Consider the following 19,539-nt stretch of genomic DNA (forward strand, 5'->3'; position numbering starts at 1 on the left):
GAAGCAGCCGCATAGCACAGGGAGATCAGCTCCGTGCTTTGTGACCACCTAGAGGGGTGGGATAGGGAGGGTGGGAGGGAGGGAGGGAAACTCAAGAGGGAAGAGATTTGAGGATATATGTATATGTATAGCTGATTCACTTTGTTATAAAGCAGAAACTAACACACCATTGTAAAACAGTTATACTCCAATAAAGATGTTTAAAAAAAAAAAAGCGGGTTCTGAGGTCTCAGGGACACAGCCTTAGGCTGCTAGAAGCCATGCTAGGGTTGGTCGCATCTCTGAGTGTAGGGGTTTGGATGGAGTCATCGTGTGCCAAGAGTTCTTGCATTTCTCCTTACCGATCACCCAGATCCCCACCCTTGGGCTCCTGACCTTGTTGTTGCTACCTGCCTGCCTGCCACCCACCTCAATTCTTGTCCACAAGCTGCCAACAGCACCACCCCAAATGCCACTTATACATCTGACTCTGCAGCCTGCTTATCAGCTGCTGGCAGGGTAAGGACTCAACTTTTTTTTTTTTTTGTGGTATGCGGGCCTTTCTCTGTTGTGGCCTCTCCCATTGCGGAGCACAGGCTCCGGACGCGCAGGCTCAGCGGCCATGGCTCACGGGCCCAGCCGCTCCGCGGCATGTGGGATCCTCCCAGACCGGGGCGCGAACCCGGTTCCCCTGCATCGGCAGGCGGACGCGCAACCACTTCGCCACCAGGGAAGCCCCAGGACTCAACTTTCTCTTTGCTTGGGTTTCTGGTGCCAAAACTCTCTCAGCTTTTACACCAAGAGCATTTTCCTTCCCCAGTGTAACCATGAGCCACTAGCAAGAGTTCCAGCTACTGCCTCACTCTGTGTAGAGGAGCCACTGCCCACACCTGTCCAAGGCCCCATAGCTGAGCCTGGCATGGCCACATTCCTTCTTCCCTATTGTCACCTCTCCCGGGGAACACAGTTCCACCTACAATTGAGCTGATGTGGATCCATTAACCCCCCCACCCAGTCTACTCCCACCCCGACACCAAACATGCCCAGGTAAATTCAACCCCCAAGTGAGAGCAAAGTTCAAACTATTTTCCCTGGTGCTCCTAGGCCTATGTAAATAAACAGCTCTAACCATGCAGGAGGGTAGAGTTTTACAGGGTTATCTAGTGTGGTTTTTGTTCCTGAATCCTTCCCCTCATCAAGAAGCAGCTAGGGGCTTCCCTGGTGGCGCAGTGGTTGGGAGTCCGCCTGCCGATGCAGGGGACACGGGTTCGTGCCCCGGTCCGGGAGGATCCCACATGCCGCGGAGCGGCTGGGCCCGTGAGCCATGGCCGCTGAGCCTGCGCGTCCGGAGCCTGTGCTCTGCAACGGGAGAGGCCACAGCGGTGAGAGGCCCGTGTACTGCGGGGGGAAAAAAAAAAAAGCAGCAGCAGCAAGGGCATTTGAAGTTTACCCTCCAGGAAGTAATGGAGAACGCAGCAAAACAGAAAGTCAATTCTTAGTTTTTTTAGTTTCAAAATAGACCTTTGAAATTTATGGCCAAGGTCATATTTGAAAAAAAGAGGGTGGGGGTTGGGAGGGGAAAAGGCTGTTGAATTTTAAAACCTAAGTCATGAAAGATTCAAAGCACAATATGTATGTCTCAATAAATTCAGAAGAACGTGCAAGAAAGTAAAAGCAGTTTTTCCAGCTGCAGGATTGAGAGGAGAGAGGTGAGTTGGGGAGGAGAGCAGGGAAGCTTAAGTGTTAGTGTGTCACTGAGAAGGGGCCCTGCTCCCTGCCATCTTCAATCCCGGGCCCATTCTCAAGAATAGAAATGACAGTAGACTCCCATAAAGGCTCACAGAGGACCCAAGAGCAGAGAATCACCCTTGCTGAGGCCCCAACCAACTCAACAGTTGACTGCAGTTGTATGAGCAGTCCCAGTCAAGACCAGCAGAAATGCCACCCAGTGCAGCCCAAATAGCTGACCCACAGAAACCTGAGCAAATAATATGATTGTTGTTATAAGTCACCGAGCTTGAGAATGGTTAATTACACAGAAATAGGTAAGTGAATTTGGACAAAATTGCTTTATTTGTTTAAATTTGTACTGGGAAAAAGAAATAAACAACATAATCATTTCTATAGCAAGAGGGTGATGTTTTTAAAGATGGGTAAACCTATGTATGCTTTCTATATGCAGAGAAAATGTCTGGAAGATCACAAAAGAGACTGAATGATGGCTGGAGAGAGGAGCTGTGGGAGAGTGAAGCATACTTTCCACGTGTGAGAGTTTATAAATGTGCATTACATTTATAATAAAAGGAAATTCATTGAGTACTTGGCTATATACCAGGCACTGTGCTAGGCATTAGGATAAAAAAATTGAGCTAGACATTGTCCCTGCCCTCAGAAAGCTCCCGGCCTAACCATGACAGCCATGCAAACAGACCACTGATAGCAATCTGAGCAGAGATAGGAGGCATAAAGAAGCAAATGGACAATTTTATGGGGCAGGGCACGGAATGAGCACACTGGGACAGACTGAAAAAGTTCACAGAGGAGGCTTAAAAATAAGTAAATGCTGGTGGCATAACTGGGGGAGGACCTGAGAATAGGAGTGGAGGGGGGTGGCCCTTCCCACCTCTGGGCTTCAGATCTTCCCTCATTCTAAAATGAGGGAATCAGGCTAAGTTATCTTGGACACCACTTCCAGTTCTGAAGCCCTAGGCCTTCCTTCACCTTCTCTCCCTCTGTTCAGGTAGCATATTCATCACACAGTGAGAATAAGAAAACTAACACCATATGTAGGGGAAGCTCAACATGTGGACAGAGCTGTAAACTGGGACTCAGGGATGTGAGTTTCTTAATCAGACTTCTGCAGGCAGATATTGTTTTGTCTTCTGTGATTCAAACACCACATGTGTGAATTTCAGAGGTCAGGTGTAGGGGAGGAAAAATATTTCCTCTACCTATCTTAATTGGGGCTCTGTAACAAAAGACAGCTTAACAAGAGAAAACAAACAATTTTGTCAACATGTATATTTCATATAAACATGAGAGAAACTCAGAAATGAGTAATTTAAGGAGGTAACTTAGAACTCAGGCTTATGTAGCATCTTCAACAAAGAACAATAAATTTGTAGAGCAATGGCAGGTCAAAAGAAAGAAGTTTCAGGCTTCAAAGGGCAACAAACTGTGTGAAAGTAAATACATGGGGGAAAATTAATGGAGTAACGTTTGTTTGTTTGTTTGCAGTAACGTTTGTCTCTGGGCTGATAAGAGTCCAGAGTCTTATAGTAAAGGAAAATTTATATCCTGCCTTTAAGCAGAAATGGGGAAGGTATAGAGAGCTTTTCCTGCATTTGCTATTTCTTAATTGCCTTCAGCTCAAAATAATTCTTACATTAAAAAGGGATATTTTGACATATTCTGGTTTACTTCACAAGTTATGTAGACCAGCCATCCATCTGTAGATGGAATCACTGAAAAAAAATGGGGAATTACAAAACAGAGGACAGTGTCTTATCTTGGCACCCAAGGCAAGTTCCTAGAACCTCAGCAAGCCTTGCAGTGTGTTGGGAAAGAACATTGGAGTCAGGAAACTTGAGTTCAAATCTGAACCCAGCTGTGTAACCTTGGGCAAATTACTCACTCAATTATTCTGTTTCTCCATTTACATGTTATTTACAAGTAACTGAGCCTCTATGAACCCACTCAAGACTTAAAATCAATTTCAAACATAATCACATTAAAACACACACACACACCTCTGAAGGCCAAGATGAGTAAAGAGTACTTTTCCTGGAATTATAGTACACATCACATAGCAAAACTTCCCCCAAATCTTGACTTTGTAGGGGAGGAAAAATAATTTTCCTTTTACACTTATGAGTTCTTAGCTGAGACCCTTGTAATAAAAAATAGAGAAAAGCATAAAAGAAAAAAGCAAACAGAAGTTTATTAACATGTATGGCTCATGTATACATGGGAGATAGCCAGGAAAAATTAGCACCCCAAAGAGGTGGCTTTAGAATTCAGGATTAAATACTATGTTAATAGCGAAAGAGGTAAGGGAATGTAGGCCTCTTAGGGGAGAGTATGCAATTTTGGGGAAAGATGAATGGGCTCTTAGAAGAATATGTGGGAGATAAGATAGTTTGTGACAAAGTTACCTGGGTGTGGTATTGACGTCCAGTCTCCTCTCCTATGATAAGAATGTTAACGAAATTCCCAGGGAGGGGATTTATGACATCTGAGTTCCTTTAGGAGGATTTATCTTTAGGCAGATAGGGGAGTTCAGAGAAAACCTCTCCATGCATTTGTTGTTTTTCAAATGCATACAGTTCAAAATAACAGATATATCAAAGCAGCATACTTTGGGGCGTGGCATGGCCTAAACGCCTACAGTCATATTTTGTGGTGGCATATTCTACAGCCTTCAGCTCTTTCTTCAAATTCCTCTCCCTTTAGCAGCTGCTACAGTTGTTCCTCTCTCTGTCTCTCTCACTTATATCTTCCAGCCCCTCTTCACCCTCTTAGCTGCTGATCCCCCTCCAGCCTTACCCCCCAGGTCCAGCTATTCCTTTCTTATGAAGAGCAGTGACTCCACCTAACACCCTCCTTAGATGATTATCTACAACTATTCATTAAAATACTTTTGGTCTTGGGGCTTCCCTGGTGGCGCAGTGGTTGCGCGTCCGCCTGCCGATGGTTCGCGCCCCGGTCTGGGAGGATCCCACATGCCGCGCAGCGGCTGGGCCCGTGAGCCATGGCCGCTGAGCCTGCGCGTCCGGAGCCTGTGCTCCGCAACGGGAGAGACAACAACAGAGGAAGGCCCGCATACCACCAAAAAAAAAAAAAGCAAAATACTTTTGGTCTCAAAGACTGGGTGAAGAACAGACCTTGCCAAGTGTTTGGGAGGATTAAATAAGAAAAGTATGTCTAGTGCCCAGAGAGAGCAGACACAGCATATATGTGTTCCTCTTTTTGCCTTCCTTTCTCCTGGACAGTAGTGGATATTCAGAAGTGGAAAATGGGGCAGAAAAGCAAGCTGCCTGGGCTTCCCTGGTGGCGCAGTGGTTGAGAGTCCGCCTGCCGATGCAGGGGACACGGGTTCGTGCCCCGGTCCGGGAAGACCCCACATGCCGCGGAGCGGCTGGGCCCGTGAGCCATGGCCGCTGAGCCTGCACGTCCGGAGCCTGTGCTCCGCCACGGCGGTGAGAGGCCCATGTACCGCAAAAAAAAAAAAAAAAAAAAAAGAAACAGTGGACACAGAGGGGCTTTTGCACCTGGGAAGGCCCCACAGAATCCTGCTCAGTTTCAATCCCTTCTTTTCTTTGATACTCCTCAATCCTGAGGGGAAGGGGGGTGGGATAATAAAGGGAATACAGTTTTGAATTGAGAGGTTAATCATAAACCCAGCATTGGAACTCGGTTTTAGGGGAGCTCGGTTTCACTAGTTCTAGTCCCTGTGAGCAAAACCAATTGCATCCAGTCAATGCTACCTCAAAACATGCTATGTGGCAGTTTCTTCTAAAGTTAAACAGTATTTACCACATGACCCAGCCATTCCACTCCCGGTATTACCCAGAAGAGGTTAAAGTATATGTTCACACAAGATTTATACACAAATGTATATAACAACTTTATTTGCAATAACTAAAGACGGAAAACAACCCAGATGTCTATCCGCAAGAGAATGGACAAGCTGTGGTCATGTTACGGAGTCCAAGCTTGTACTGCCCACCACACAGCAGGCCAGCAAATCAAGAGACGAGTTGTTGGGACAAGGAAGAGTGAATTTACTCAGAAAGCCAGGAGACCAAGAAGTCTAGTGTCCCAAAGAACCAGCTTACCGAGTTAGAATTCAGGCTTCTTTTATACTGAAAGGGGAGGGTGGGGGTGGGGGGGAGGAGGTAGCTGGTTGCTGCAAACTTCTTGGTGCTGGAATCCTTTGTTCCTGCAGCTGTCCCTGTAGGTCAGGTCACGATGTTCCTATAAACCTCCCAGAAGACAAATGTTATTCTCTGTTCTGCAACTTTTCATGTCTATATGAATGGAAAAGTGTTACACCTTTAAAGGTCAGAGCCTTGAGGATGGGCTATCCTGTATATTTCAGGCTGCAGGCAACATTCTTTCACAAAGGTGCAGAGCCAGCATGACTAAGCAGAGGCAACAGAGCTCAAGGGTTAGCCCTACAGGACTAGATCCAATATGGAGTCAGGTTTGTTCTCTGTTACAGTCACTCCATACAATAGCACCAGCAATAAAAAGGAATAAACAGGCAACTACACAGATGAATCTCAAAAACGTTATGCTGAACAAAAGACACACACCACAAAAGTGCACATACTAGAGGGTTCTATTTACATGAATTTCTAGAAAAGGCAAAATGAATCCATAGTGACAGCAGATCAGTGGCTGCCTGGGACCAGGGGTTGGGGAGGGGGGAGGAAAACTGCAAAGCAGCAGGAAGAAACTTTGGGGGGTGATGGAAAAGTTTTATATCTTAATTGTAGTGGTCATTACCCAAGTGTATATACATTGTCAAATCTCATTGAACTGTGCACTTAAAATGGGTGCATTTTATTGGATGTAGATTCATCAGTAAAGTTGAGTTTTTAAAAAACTGTTCTGTTTCTGCAGGTCTCAGAGGCAGGCTCTGAATACAGCACCTGGTATGTAACAACTGATAGTAGTTATTCCAGTATCCCAAGGAAAACCATTCCCAATCCCAAATCTGGGGTGCCCTGGAGAACACCCCCCAGAAGTCTTTCTCACCCAGGGTTGGCTTTGTGCAAGTTCACAAGCTGATTGAAAGGGGTTTCCTAACTCAGCTCTTCCTGCTGTGGCGGAGAGCAGGCCTGAACTATTTCAGGCCCAAAGGCAACATCCTTGAGAAGTTCTATCGGGAAGGAGTGGGAGATCGCCATGGCAACCTGTCCCAGGCCCAGCCCTGGCCAGGCTCCAAGGCACACAAATAAAGCCATTGGAATGTGGTGCAGGGCAAAGGGTGGGGGGGGGGGGGGGAAGGGGGAGAAAGTTGCCAAGTTTCCATGAAAACCAATAATGTGAGGCCTGAGGCCCTGGGAGCTGTCAGGGAAGCTCGGGCCCCCACAGGATCAGCCCCAGGGAAATATAACACGTTCACAGACAGACAGACAGACTTGTACACACACACACACCACACACACACACACACACCACACACACACACCACACACACACACCACACACACCACACACACACACACACACACACACACACACCACACACACGGAGAAAGTTGCCAAGTTTCCATGAAAACCAATAATGTGAGGCCTGAGGCCCTGGGAGCTGTCAGGGAAGCTCGGGCCCCCACAGGATCAGCCCCAGGGAAATATAACACGTTCACAGACAGACAGACAGACTTGTACACACACACACACCACACACACACACACACACCACACACACACACCACACACACACACACCCTGCTTGGAGAACAGCAGTGCTGCTTTTTGAAAAAAGAGGCCTGATGAAATGAGAGCCCTGGCTTTAGAGCCTGACAAACAGCCCTTCCAGTGCCCAGTGACACTTCCTAGTAACCTCAGGCAAGTTTCTGAGCCAGTTATCTACTTGGCCCACTCCCTCCCCTCTTTGCCCGGAGGTCACCTTCTCCCTGAGACCTTTCCCAGTAACCTTACATCAAACTGCAGCCTCCCCTGCCCCAAACGCCTGCTCTGCTTTATTTTTCTTCATGGCACTTAGCACCACCTGACATATGAGATATTTCACTTATTCATGTTGTTTGTTGTCTTGTTCATGTCAGTTCCACAAGGGTGGGGATTTTCATCTGTCCATGCTCTCTCACCAGTGCCTAGAACAGTGCCTGGCACATAGTAGAAGTGCACAAGGAACATGACAGAGCATGGACTTCTCTGTACATCAGCTTTCTCATCAGCAAAATGGGGATAATTCTACCACTGTGGGGTTAATGGGAGGGTTAAAGGAGTGGGTTTAAGGCTTGAGGTAGATGCCCAGCCCTTAGTGGGGTTCCACTACGGCAACTCACTGTTAAGAGTCTTCATTTAGTGAGGCTTAATCGTGAACAGGTTCCTCATTACCGCCCTTCTGAAAGTTGATTTAAAATCAACTTTCCTGGGTTCTTACTTGCTACCCTCACCTGAGTCCAAGAACTTACTTGTGTCCATGTTCTGCAAAACCACTAGATATTAAAGACAATGGAATCAGATTTGATGCACAGAGGCATTTCTCTCTCTCTAAATATTTGTTAGGAGACTGAGCAGATGAACTAATTAATTCATAGGAAAACAAGGTCTTAAAAATGTAGAGATGAGGACTTCCCTGGTGGTGCATTGGTTAAGAATCTGCCTGCCAATGCAGGGGACACGGGTTCGAGCCCTGGTCTGGGAAGATCCCACATGCTGCAGAGCAACTAAGCCCGTGTGCCACAACTACTGAGCCTGTGCTCTAGGCCCGCAAGCCACAACTACGAGCCCGTGTGTCACAACTACTGAAGCCCGCGCACGTAGAGCCCGTGCTCCGCAACAAGAGAAGCCACTGCAGTGTGAAACCCGCGAATCGCAACGAATAGTAGCCCCCGCTCACCGCAGCTAGAGGAAGCCCGTGCACAGCAATGAACACCCAACACAGCCAAAAAAATAAAATTAATTAAAAAAAATTTTTTTTAATGTACAGACGATTTGTACAGGCAGGGAATGTTTAACCTGTCAAAGGAGAGAACAGGTATTTCTTGCCTTCTTAGAATGTGCCAGGTGGCGTGTTAGGCACCTGACATGTCTTATATTGTTTCATCCTGTGTCAACCTTAGAAGGAATGTATCCAAGAATGAACAAACTGAGGTCAGGACACTGGCCTGAGGCCGCAGAGCATTAAGTAGTGGGACAGGAGTTGAACCCAGAGCTGACAAGCCCCACTGCCTGTGTTCCTCCTGCCACCCCACCCCACCTCCTTTGAAAATTCATTTGGTAAAAGGCCTCTTTGCCAAGCTAGGGACTTTGGATACATTCTGTTGGCAATTCTAAAAAAAAAGCAACTGATTATAAATATATGGGAACTACTAAGGAAGGAGGAATTATTTCTGCCTGAGATAAATCAGAAAAGCTACGGAGGGGAGGTGGGACTGTTTCGGGACTTGTATTTCTATTTCATTTAACTCGTGTTTGCAGAGGGTATCACTGGCTTTTGGTTCCAACACATGACAATGAACAGCACTTTCTATTCATATGAGTTTTCCATCTTGTCATATTTTCAGCAGGTCATTCCTTTGGGATCCCGTACTTTTATCTATAGCCATTTACATCACTTCATTGCCGGAATTTATCATGTTCTGGCAACGGCCACTTTCCGAGGGGCTGAAGCCTCCAACTACAAACCTTTAAGAAAGCAGAGAGCGTGGAGTTTGGAGCCTGCTTGAACCAACTCTCCTGTTCAGTGACTTCACAGAGGAAACTTGAAATTAGCCAAGATGAAAGCATTTACACGGCAGAAACCGACAAATGCTTTAAAAGGAGGCTCTTTTTTGTTTCCCCTAGAGAGCCGGTTGCTAAACATTGCACCAACACACAATTGGCTTAGCTATTGTGAAAGAGCAGAGAGAATCCTGGATAGAAGTCAGAAAACTTGAGTTTTAACCTGGTGATATTACTAACCCACTTCAACCTCAGGCAAGTCATCTCAGCTCTCGGGGCCTCAGTTCCCTTTTCTATTAAATGGAGGGAGACTGACTAGATTCAAAAACCAGTATTGTTAGGCCCCCAAGTTATTCCTCAAAAAGAAAACAGTTTAGAAGCTCTTCAAGCAATCTTCACTATTAAAAAGAATGAAAGAAAGAAAAGAAAACCATGCATGAATCCCCTGATAAGACCCAATAGGTTAACTTAAGGAATGCATTGTGCTTACTGGTTAAAATCTTTCAAAATCTGAAACTCAGGGGAAAGACAATAAAAGCAGTCAGCCCTCTGCTCCCCTCGATCCAATATATTGAGCACCGGAAATGGGGCAGTCACTGCTGGTCACTGATGCTATCATGCTGGGGAAGACACAGTCCCTGCTCCCGGGAGCTTGCAGACTAGGGAGGTAGATAGACAAGCAGGCGAGCATTGTAACAAACGGGACCCATGCTCTGATGAAGGAAGAACCAGGCTTTAAGGGAGCATAGAGCAGGGGCACTGTGAGTGTTGCGAGAGTAGAGGATGGCTTCTTGGGAGAAGAGCCATCTAATGGGAATTAAAGACCAGAGGTCAAACAGGGTAGGAACATTGGGAGAATTTTGCAGGCATGGAAAGTAGCTGGAAAGCATGGGACTAGCTGATGCCAGAAAGGCACACAGGGCCTTTTGTATCAGGTAAGGGAGTTCAGAATTTATCTTTAGAGTACCGGGAAGCCATTGAAACGTGTGTAAACAGGTGAGTAATTTGAACGTTACAGAGCTCATTCAGGCTGTTATGTTGGGCAGGAATGGAAAGGAAGCAACACTGGAAGCTGGGGGACCAGTTCAGAGGCTCTTGCAGCAAAACAAGAGTCTGGTGACTTGGTAGAGTGTGAATGCATTAGGGCGTGTATAAGTACCCTGAGGCTGCTGTAACCAAGTACTGTTACCTAACAGGGTTCTTGGCCTTCCCCAAGCAATAGAAACTGACTAGAGGCCAGACAGGAAATTCAGGCATGGCTTTATTGGCTCCTCTGCTGCAGCAGGGGGGAGTGAGAACAAACAACAGGTTCCCTTGCTTGCTCCATCACGGAGGGGCTGGAGAGCTTGTTTCTTACATGGGGTGAGGGTAGGGATGCATCCAGATGTCGGGCCAGAGGGGTGGCTCAGGTGGTATTGTGTGCAGGGGGCATGCGCGGCTTTTGCTCCCGACACCCTGTTTTTCCTCCAGGCTCTTCAAAAGTGGCATTTGGGTTTTTCAGTCTCTTTGTATCTTTTGGGTCCAGAATTTGTCCCAGCTGCCCATGCAGGCAGTTATTTTTAGTCCCATATAGTTTCTTTGTATTTTGTTGCTCAAGGAGAGGTGTGTCAGGTGCAAGCAACGCAGCACTGCAGCAGAAGTATCCCAGGTCCCAGTCAAGGGTCCCAGGTCCCAGCCTGTCTCAGTACCACAAATTTGGCAGCTTAAATAACAGAAATGTATTCTCTCACAGTTCTGGAAGCTAGAAGTCCAAAATCATGGTGTCAGCAGGGCTGAGCTCCCTCTGAGACTGGGTAGAATCCTCCTTCCTTCGCCCCAGCATCTGGTGGGGCCATCAATCCTTGTGTTCCTTGGCTTGCAGCTGTATCTTTCCAATTTCTGCCTCTGTGTTCTCCCTGTGGGTCTTTGTCTCTTCACGTCATATTCTATAGACACCAGTTGTATTGGATTAAGGATCCACTCTGCTTCAGCATGATCTCATCTTAACTAATTACATCTGCAACGACCTTATTTCCAAATTAGTTCCCATTCTGAGGTTCTGGGGACTGGGAGTTTAACTTAGCTTTTAGGGGGACACAATTCAACTTGTAATAGGGAGAGATTTAAAAATTGAATCAATAAAACTAATAAATTTATTAGGTATTGGGGGAGGGGCAAATAAAGGCTAGAAGTCAAGAGTTGCATGCTGATTTCTGAGTAGATGGTGGTCAAGGGAACCAAGCAGGGAACACAGGAAGGGAAGTGGATTTCAGGGAGAAAATAATGTTTCATTTTGGATGTGTATCAATTTAAAAATGTGTTCAGGGCTTCCCTGGTGGCCAGTGGTTGAGAGTCCGCCTGCTGATGCAGGGGACGCGGGTTTGTGCCCCGGTCCGGGAGGATCCCGCATGTCGCAGAGCGGCTGGGCCCGTGAAACCACGGCCGCTGAGCCTGTGCGTCTGGAGCCTATGCTCCGCAACAGGAGAGGCCACAACAGTGAGAGACCCGCGTACTGCAAAAAAAAAAAAAAAAATGTGTTCAGCCGCAAAAAAACAAAAACCCAAGGCTATGGGGGTTCCCTTTTCCCATATAACAAGCCCAGAGGTACACAGTCCAGAGCTGGTACAGTTGTACCCCATTGCCATCAGGAAGCCATGCTCCTTCTGTCTTTCCAGTTGCCAACATTACCACGTAGGGCTTCACCCCCCTGCCTGTGTGTCCTGGTCACCTACAGGCTATTCCAACTCCAGCAACTACATTCCAGACAAGCAGAAGACGAAGGAGGTGAAAACACGAGGAAACCGTTAGAAAAACAAAAACATCCCAGAACCCTCTAGGCGTGTGGGCTTCAGTAGCTGTGGCACGCAGGCTCAGTAGTTGCGGCACACGGGCTTAGTTGCTCCACGGCATGTGGGATCTTCCCGAACCAGGGCTCGAACCCGTGTCCCCTGAATTGGCAGGCGGATTCTTAACCACTGCGCCACCAGGGAAGTCCCCCCACTGTCTTTTACTTGAAACCACTCACCTGGTGTCTGGACTTACTGACGCTCAGGTTCTTTGTCTCAGAGCAGAAAGAATTCAGCAAGAGGCAAAGCAGTGAAGAGTAAGTTTATTAGCACGGGTTGCTTGTGAGAGATACAAGCGGGCAGGCAAGAAGGCTCTACCCCGAGGACTGAGAGGACTTTATTTTTATAAGCAAAAGAAAAGTGGGGAGGGGGAGAAGACCACCTTCTTCCTCATTTGGGTGTAGATATCAAGGCTTATATCATTAGTTCCTCCTTAAACCCTATATGGCCTAACCGAGACTGCCATGGCACCATTTAAATCATATGTATATTAGCAGAAGGGTGGTAACATATACTAAAATCTGGTAATTCATCTCAGGTTTCAGTATAATGTCTCCTTTCACTTAGTTTTTTTCCCCTTTCACCTCTATTCCTATGTTGGCTACAGGCAGAAATGCTACTCTTCAAGGACCATTAACTCCCTGACTTCATGTAACAAGATTCAGACCCCATATCTATTGTCTTGTGTTTCAGGTTTGTGGCTTGAGTGTGCCTGGTGCTTGAATGTGCCTGGTTGTCCTTCAAGGTAGCGTAGATTGTTACTAGGTTACTGGATTCTTTTCTTGAGTGGTCATTAGCCTACAACAGTCTCCCAAACTCCCTTAAAATGCCCTCTGTCTTTAATCCCCTAGTGGAATTTTTTGTTAAAATAAATTTATTTATCCTACTCTATGCCTATCACTGCGGCTGCACCTGATTCAGGCACTGAGAAGAATACCCTTCCTGGAGGCTGTCAAGCTTCAGCAGACATTGCTGCTCACATACATCAGGTCCCATCACTGCCTTAGGGGTTTCACAGGCTGTACTGAACAGCCTGGGGGATTCTTTGATAATCCAAACCTTCAAGATCTTAGCAGGCTTCCTCTACTTGTTTCAGTTCTATGAATAACCCTCATCAAAAGATCTTGCCCAGCTCTTTTCCAGAGCTGAAAATTGGCAGAATATGCCAACCCCAAATATGCTACTTTGTCATAAGGATTATTTTGAGCTAAAGACATTTGAAAAGCAGCAGGTACAGGAAGGACACTCTACCACCTGTGCCCACCCCCTACCCAGTGCACTTTTCTTCCTGAAAGCAGGAGATAAATAACTCCCTAGTGCAAGATGCCAGGAGGAAAGAAACATTCTTACCACCAGAGATGGGGGGTGGAAGCAGGAGAAATCTACACAAACAGACCTTTTTAAAACAACTCATCCTACCTTGGTCTCCCCATATGTTTTACTTTTGCACAGTTGCTCCTCTTTGTTCAACTAAGTTATATAAACACTTGGGCCTTTCTGCTTTTGGTGGGAGGGGGGGTGCTCAAGGTGGGGGAAGTTAAGGGGGGGAGGTCTTCATTTTCCTATGGGAAATGTCCACATAAAGATCCATATGCTTTTCTCCTATTAATCTTAGTCAATTTAATTCTCAGGCCCAGCCAGAGACCCTGCGAGAATAGAGATACAATTCTGCCTCCCATACAGATTTAAGTCTGAAGACCTGATTTTTTATCTTTGTATTCTGCCAACCTACTTCTCACTTAAAGGTCTTTGTCTTGAGACAATCCAAAATAAAAGATGGCGGAGGGCTGGAGTGGGGAAGGAAATGCCCAATGCCCTCTTTGCTGGTAGACCTACTCCCTTGAACTGGCAGATACTTCTTAATGGAAAATATCTTTTGGAGGACTTTGCCAAAAGGGGCAGGAAATCAGTACACAGCAACCTTCTAAATGTTTTCTACCATTTCCTCTAGCCCTGATTGGCATGGCTCTGTCCCAACGTGTAGCAAAAAACAGTTTGATTGCATGCCACTGCATAACAAAGCTCACCAGCTTTCCAGGCTGCAGCCCTTGGGACCTCATTAACTACCATTCTCCTCCACTCAGTCAATTCCACAGATTAGGGCCTGTGACTTCCAGAAACCACCTTAAAATACGAAAGTCTACATGCATCAGGGTTCTTAATTGTAAGCAACAGAAGCTGATCCTGGCTGATTACAGAGAAAATAAATATATTTAAAATAATCTCAATAGCCCACGGAATCTGTGTGAAACTGAAGAAACTGGCTCAAGATTAAGCTTCCAATAAAAGGACTGAAAACCGAAAACCTGGCCTGATGAAGAAACTGCTGCTTCTGCTACTGGCTACTGCAGTTGCCACCATGATGTGCTAATGCCGCCATCTGCATTTCGACCAGAATCTCCATTTGATTATAACCACCGCCACACCAGGAATGCTATCACTTGTGCATCAAGAGCTCAGCTCAACTTGAAAATGCTGTATCCCTGAAAGCAATTCACCTCTGCCACTGCCAGGAAAATGGTTTCCACGCCAAGCCTCCTTCCTCAAATTGTGCCATTCTGAATCAAAGTTTCATTTGGGTGAGTCCCATTGGTGGAGAATAGCTCACAGGCCTAAGCCTGACCACAAAAGAGACTGGGAAACACCTTTCTGAGGAAAAGGGACTGATGAGCCTGGAAATTCCCCCAAACAGAGCAAAAAGTACTGAGAATCCAGAAAACATAGCTATGTGGGACATTCAAGTGGAGCAATCTGGTAGATGATGACTGTGCATATCTAAAGTTTGGGAGAGCTACCTGGGCTTGGGAGCGGTATTATGGTTTGAACTGTGTCTCACCCAAATTTACATGTTGATATCCTCCTCTCCATTACCTCAGAATGTGCCTTTATTTGGAGATAGGGTCTTTCCAGAGGTAATCAAGTTAAAAAGAGATCATGAGAATTGGCCCTAATCCAACATGACTGGTGTCCCTCTAAAACGGGGAAATTTGGACACGGAGAGAATGCCATGTAAAGATAAAGGCAGCAAGCCAAGGAACATCAAAGATTGCCAGCAAACCATTAGAAGCTAGGAGAGAGGGAGGGAACAGGTTTTTTCCTCACAGGCCTCAGAAGGAACCAACACCACCACACCTTGATCTAGGACTTCGAGACAGCAGTGAGCGGTCCCAAAGAGAGATATTAGTTCCCTGCCCAGGAATTGAACCTGGGTAGCCTGGATGAAAACCAGGAAGCTTAACCTCTAGACCACCAGGGGCTAGAGGCTGGAAGTAAAGTGGCCCTGGCTCTTGCCCCCATTTGAAAGCAAGAATGTTTCAAGGACGCAGGAACTGTAAAAAGGAGTACAGAGTTTATTATTAGAGACACAGCACAACAAGTGGGAGAGCACACAGAGAGAGAGTTTAAGACTGAAGAAAGGGGCTTCCCTGGTGGCGCAGTGGTTGAGAGTCCGCCTGCCGATGCAGGGGACACGGGTTCGTGCCCCAGTCCGGGAAGATCCCACATGCCGCGGAGCGGCTGGGCCCGTGAGCCATGGCCGCTGGGCCTGCGCGTCCGGAGCCTGTGCTCCGCAACAGGAGAGGCCACAACAGTGAGAGGCCCGCATACCGCAAAAAAAAAGACTGAAGCAAGGCTGAAATACACACCCAGAGAGAAAGGGTGTGGGCATCCTTCCTAGTGAGGAGGAGCCAGTAAAGAGGTGATTGAAATCACTTGTGTAGGGCAGTCCCTCTGGGTCTTTGTTTACCTTTGGCCAATTATCTTGTTTCTTTTTTCACACCTGACTGGGCCTAGGATCCTCCCCAACATGTGTGCTCAACTTTTCGCTGAGACGATCCCACAGCAGAGGCCTGTGACGGTATGTCCACCCTTATTATGGGGTGGCGCCCCCTCCTTTTTGACCCCCAAGGAGTCTTTCTGCTCCTGTGCAGTCGGGGAAGTTTCCCTGACCTCAGCAGTTGTCATCTTACTTCTTTATTCCAGCAGAGCTCAGCTTCTGCCGCTAGCTTTGTCCTTGGAGTGTCTGGGGGAAAACAAAGCTTCCATTTTAGTTCACTTGACAAACACGAGCTCTCCAGCCCAGGAGCCCATCTACCTCCTACCTCAGAAGGGTAAGGAAGGGGAGCGAGGGCTAATACCTGGGGACATATTAAAGGGAAGGCATCTCTTCCTCCACGAGAAGAAGGAGGAAAAGCCAGATGCAGGTGAGATGAGGATTCCTGGGCAATGACCTATTTTGGGAAGCATTCTCAGGAACAACCTGAAGGGAATCGGGAAAAGAAAGCAGGAAGGGAAGGGGGCCAAGCAAGAATGCCATGACAGCAAAGTGCCATGCAGAGCACGCTGACTCGGGTTCATCCCCCCGGGGAGCTCTCACGCCTCAGAGTCATCCCAGGAATGGGGCAAGTTTGCCGGGGTATCCCGAACCCGGCAGTCAAAGGTTAAGAGCTGTCCTTTGTGGGTGGAGGTGGGGAGGACAAAAATTCCCGGCCACCTCCGGTTTTCTGTGCAGGCAGTGATTCAGGCAGCCTGCGGGCAGTCCGCAGACAAGAGACAGAAGTGCTGGCTGTGGGGAGTGAAGGCACGTGGGGGTGCTGGTATGCCCCCAGACAATGAAGGAATCCAAGGTGACAGGGGCAGAGTTCTGGCAGCCTCTGCTATACAGCTGTGGGTTGTCAGGACAACAAGAGAGTAACACATGAAAGGTTCTATATCCCCTTCTATTCTATAGGGAAGACATTTGAGGAGAATGAAGAAGGTTTAAAGTATGAAAGAGGTGCTTGCTTCAGCAGCACATATACTGAAACTGGAACGATACAGAGGAAGATTAGCACGGCCCCTGCGCAAGGATGACACTCAAATTCGTGAAGCGTTCCATATTTTGGGGAAGCAGATTCGTGAAGCGTTCCATATTTTTGGGAAGCAGCCGTATAGCACCGGGAGATCAGCTCGGTGCTTTGTGACCACCAAGAGGGGTGGGATAGGGAGGGTGGGAGGGAGACGCAAGAGGGAGGAGATATGGGGATATATGTATAGCTGATTCCCTTTGTTATAAAGCAGAAACTAACACACCATTGTAAAGCAATTATACTCCAATCAAGATGTTAAAAATAAATAAATAAAAAATAAGGTACGAAAGAGAAAGCTGATCAGGAAGGTACAGAAAGATTGCCAGGCAACAGTGAAGTCCCAGTTGAGAGAGAGACCATGACCTTGTTATGGCACAAACACCAACAGCATCCAGGTATAACAGGACGGTGGGGCAAAAGAGGAGTGATCGGCAAAGACGTAAAGGCATTCGGTCTTTCCCGGGCAGGAAAGGAACTTAGAACCGTAGAACTGAATAGAAAGGGAGACAACGGAGAGGCCAGGGGCTTGGAAGTTTTAACAAATTTGAAGAACAAGTATTGTGGGAGCAACTGGGTTAAAAAAATGTGGAAGGATGAGAGGGTGTGGTCCCAGATTTAAGAAATGATGATGCAAGGTCCAGGCTGTGGCCATTACGGCGGGTACCTAACGTGGAACAGAGGGGAAGGTCACTGGAGTTGAGGAGGTCAAAGAACCAACAGGCTGCTCTCACCACGTTGCTGGTGCCTGAATCACCCACTCCTCTTCCCCTCTCCTCTCCTGGCTGAAGCCTGGGGGACCACAGCCAGAAGCTGGGACCACCGCAATCCTGCCGACTACAGTGCAAAGATGAAACAGAATTTAGAAACAATTGTTTGGCTTGAAGACCAGAAAACCAGACGCTATGAGATTAAAGACAGAAATAATTTAAGAAACGTTCACAGCAGTCACTGACCCAAGTTCTTTGAAAGGTATCTCAGCGCCATGAACTGTTTTTTCAAGTGGCAATTGACTGGCTTCTTCGTTTAGCTGTTAGACTCCTATGCAGGTAATGCTGAAAAATACAAAGACTTGGGACATGATGGTGCAAAACATGCAGACAGTGCCACTAAAAATGCAGAGCCATTGATCAATTTGGATGTAAATAATCCTGCTAGGAAGGCTGGGGTAAATGCTTTGGTAACCTCCTTTGGGTTCAGCGTCACGGTGATTACCTGGTAACGCTTAAGGCAATTCTCATTATGGTCCAGGAGCTCCTGAACAGGATGCAGTTGCTGGAGGAAATCAAACAAAAGAAGGCTTGCCTGTTGCTTTAGACGAGCATATTCTTGGTTTGGACACAGGAAGTGCAGTTCTCCATGAAGCTACTCAAATTCTGTTGCATATAGAAGAGCTCAGAGAGCTGCAGACAAAAATGAATGCAGCCAGAGTGGCTGTTCAGGCGATTCTTGCTGATCCAAAGTCAGACCACGGGCTGGGGAAAGTTGGAGGATGAACATTGTAGGATTTCAGCTTCTCACCTGCTTAGTACAATTGGGAACCATGTACACTCTGGCATATGTTTGGAAACCAATGTCACATTTTCAAAGGAGAAACCCCAGAAAATGGATGATGGTCTAGAGATGTACCATCATTGCTTTTTCTTTAATAAAGTTCTAGGAAGTGGGGAAAAGAAAAGAGAATTAGCAGGATGGGTGTGGAACGGGTCATGTACATAGACACTGAAGACTCACAGGAAGACTCAGAGCCAGGCGCTGACTAGAGCAGTGCTAACGGTAATAATCATCACTGACACATACTGAGTGCTTCCACCTGCTTTATCTCATTTCATCCTCCTTCTCTTCCTTCAGGTCTTAGCTTAAATGGCACCTCATTCCCTAACCCCCTTCCCATCATAGTTCTCCTTCATTCTGTCTCAAACTCTTCATAGAACATATATCAATTTATAATTATTTTCTTCTGTTCACTTTTCAGCTGAATGACTGTCGGATGCCAGTAACTATTCTCCAAGGTGGTTACTATTACTATCCCATTTTACATCCAAGAAAATTTAAGCTCAGATATTATTAAGTGCTTTACCCAAGAGCACACAGTAAGTGGCAAACCTGAGACTGGAACCCAGGAACATCTGACTCCAAAGCCCACATTCTTAATGATAACACCTCCAAAAACTTTTCAGTGGCTGAGAGGAGATGACCAGGAAGTGGGGAGAGAGCAGGGCAGAGAGGGGTATACTGCCCTGCTCTCAGATTATACAGTAGTTGTAGGACCAAGGACCTTCATACTAGAAATTGTTCAGAAGGAGCGCTGGGAAGGAAGGAGGGCTGCTAACCTACCTTCTGACCCCAGGTGTTCGAGATGTGGGCAATGCAAAGTATCCTTTTGAGAGAGCTGCAGAGAAATCTCTCGGAGGAGCTCTGGGTTTCTATTAGCCAAGAGGTAGAGGGAAATTTCCATGAGGAGCTCACAC

General features: G+C 46.8%; 1 non-coding gene and 1 pseudogene across 1 annotated transcript; both read left to right on the top strand.

Moving 5' to 3' along the window:
• Nucleotides 1–18,564, top strand: part of LOC102983195 (RNA transcription, translation and transport factor protein-like) — a 34,636-nt pseudogene extending 16,072 nt beyond the window's left edge.
• On the top strand, nucleotides 16,999–17,106 carry LOC112065335 (U6 spliceosomal RNA). Its single transcript, XR_002891967.1, has one exon. It is a non-coding gene; the product is annotated as a U6 spliceosomal RNA (small nuclear RNA).
• Nucleotides 18,565–19,539: the final 975 nt, after the last annotated feature.

This window comes from Physeter macrocephalus, chromosome 3, assembly GCF_002837175.3.
Source record: "Physeter macrocephalus isolate SW-GA chromosome 3, ASM283717v5, whole genome shotgun sequence".
Taxonomy (NCBI): domain Eukaryota; kingdom Metazoa; phylum Chordata; class Mammalia; order Artiodactyla; family Physeteridae; genus Physeter; species Physeter macrocephalus.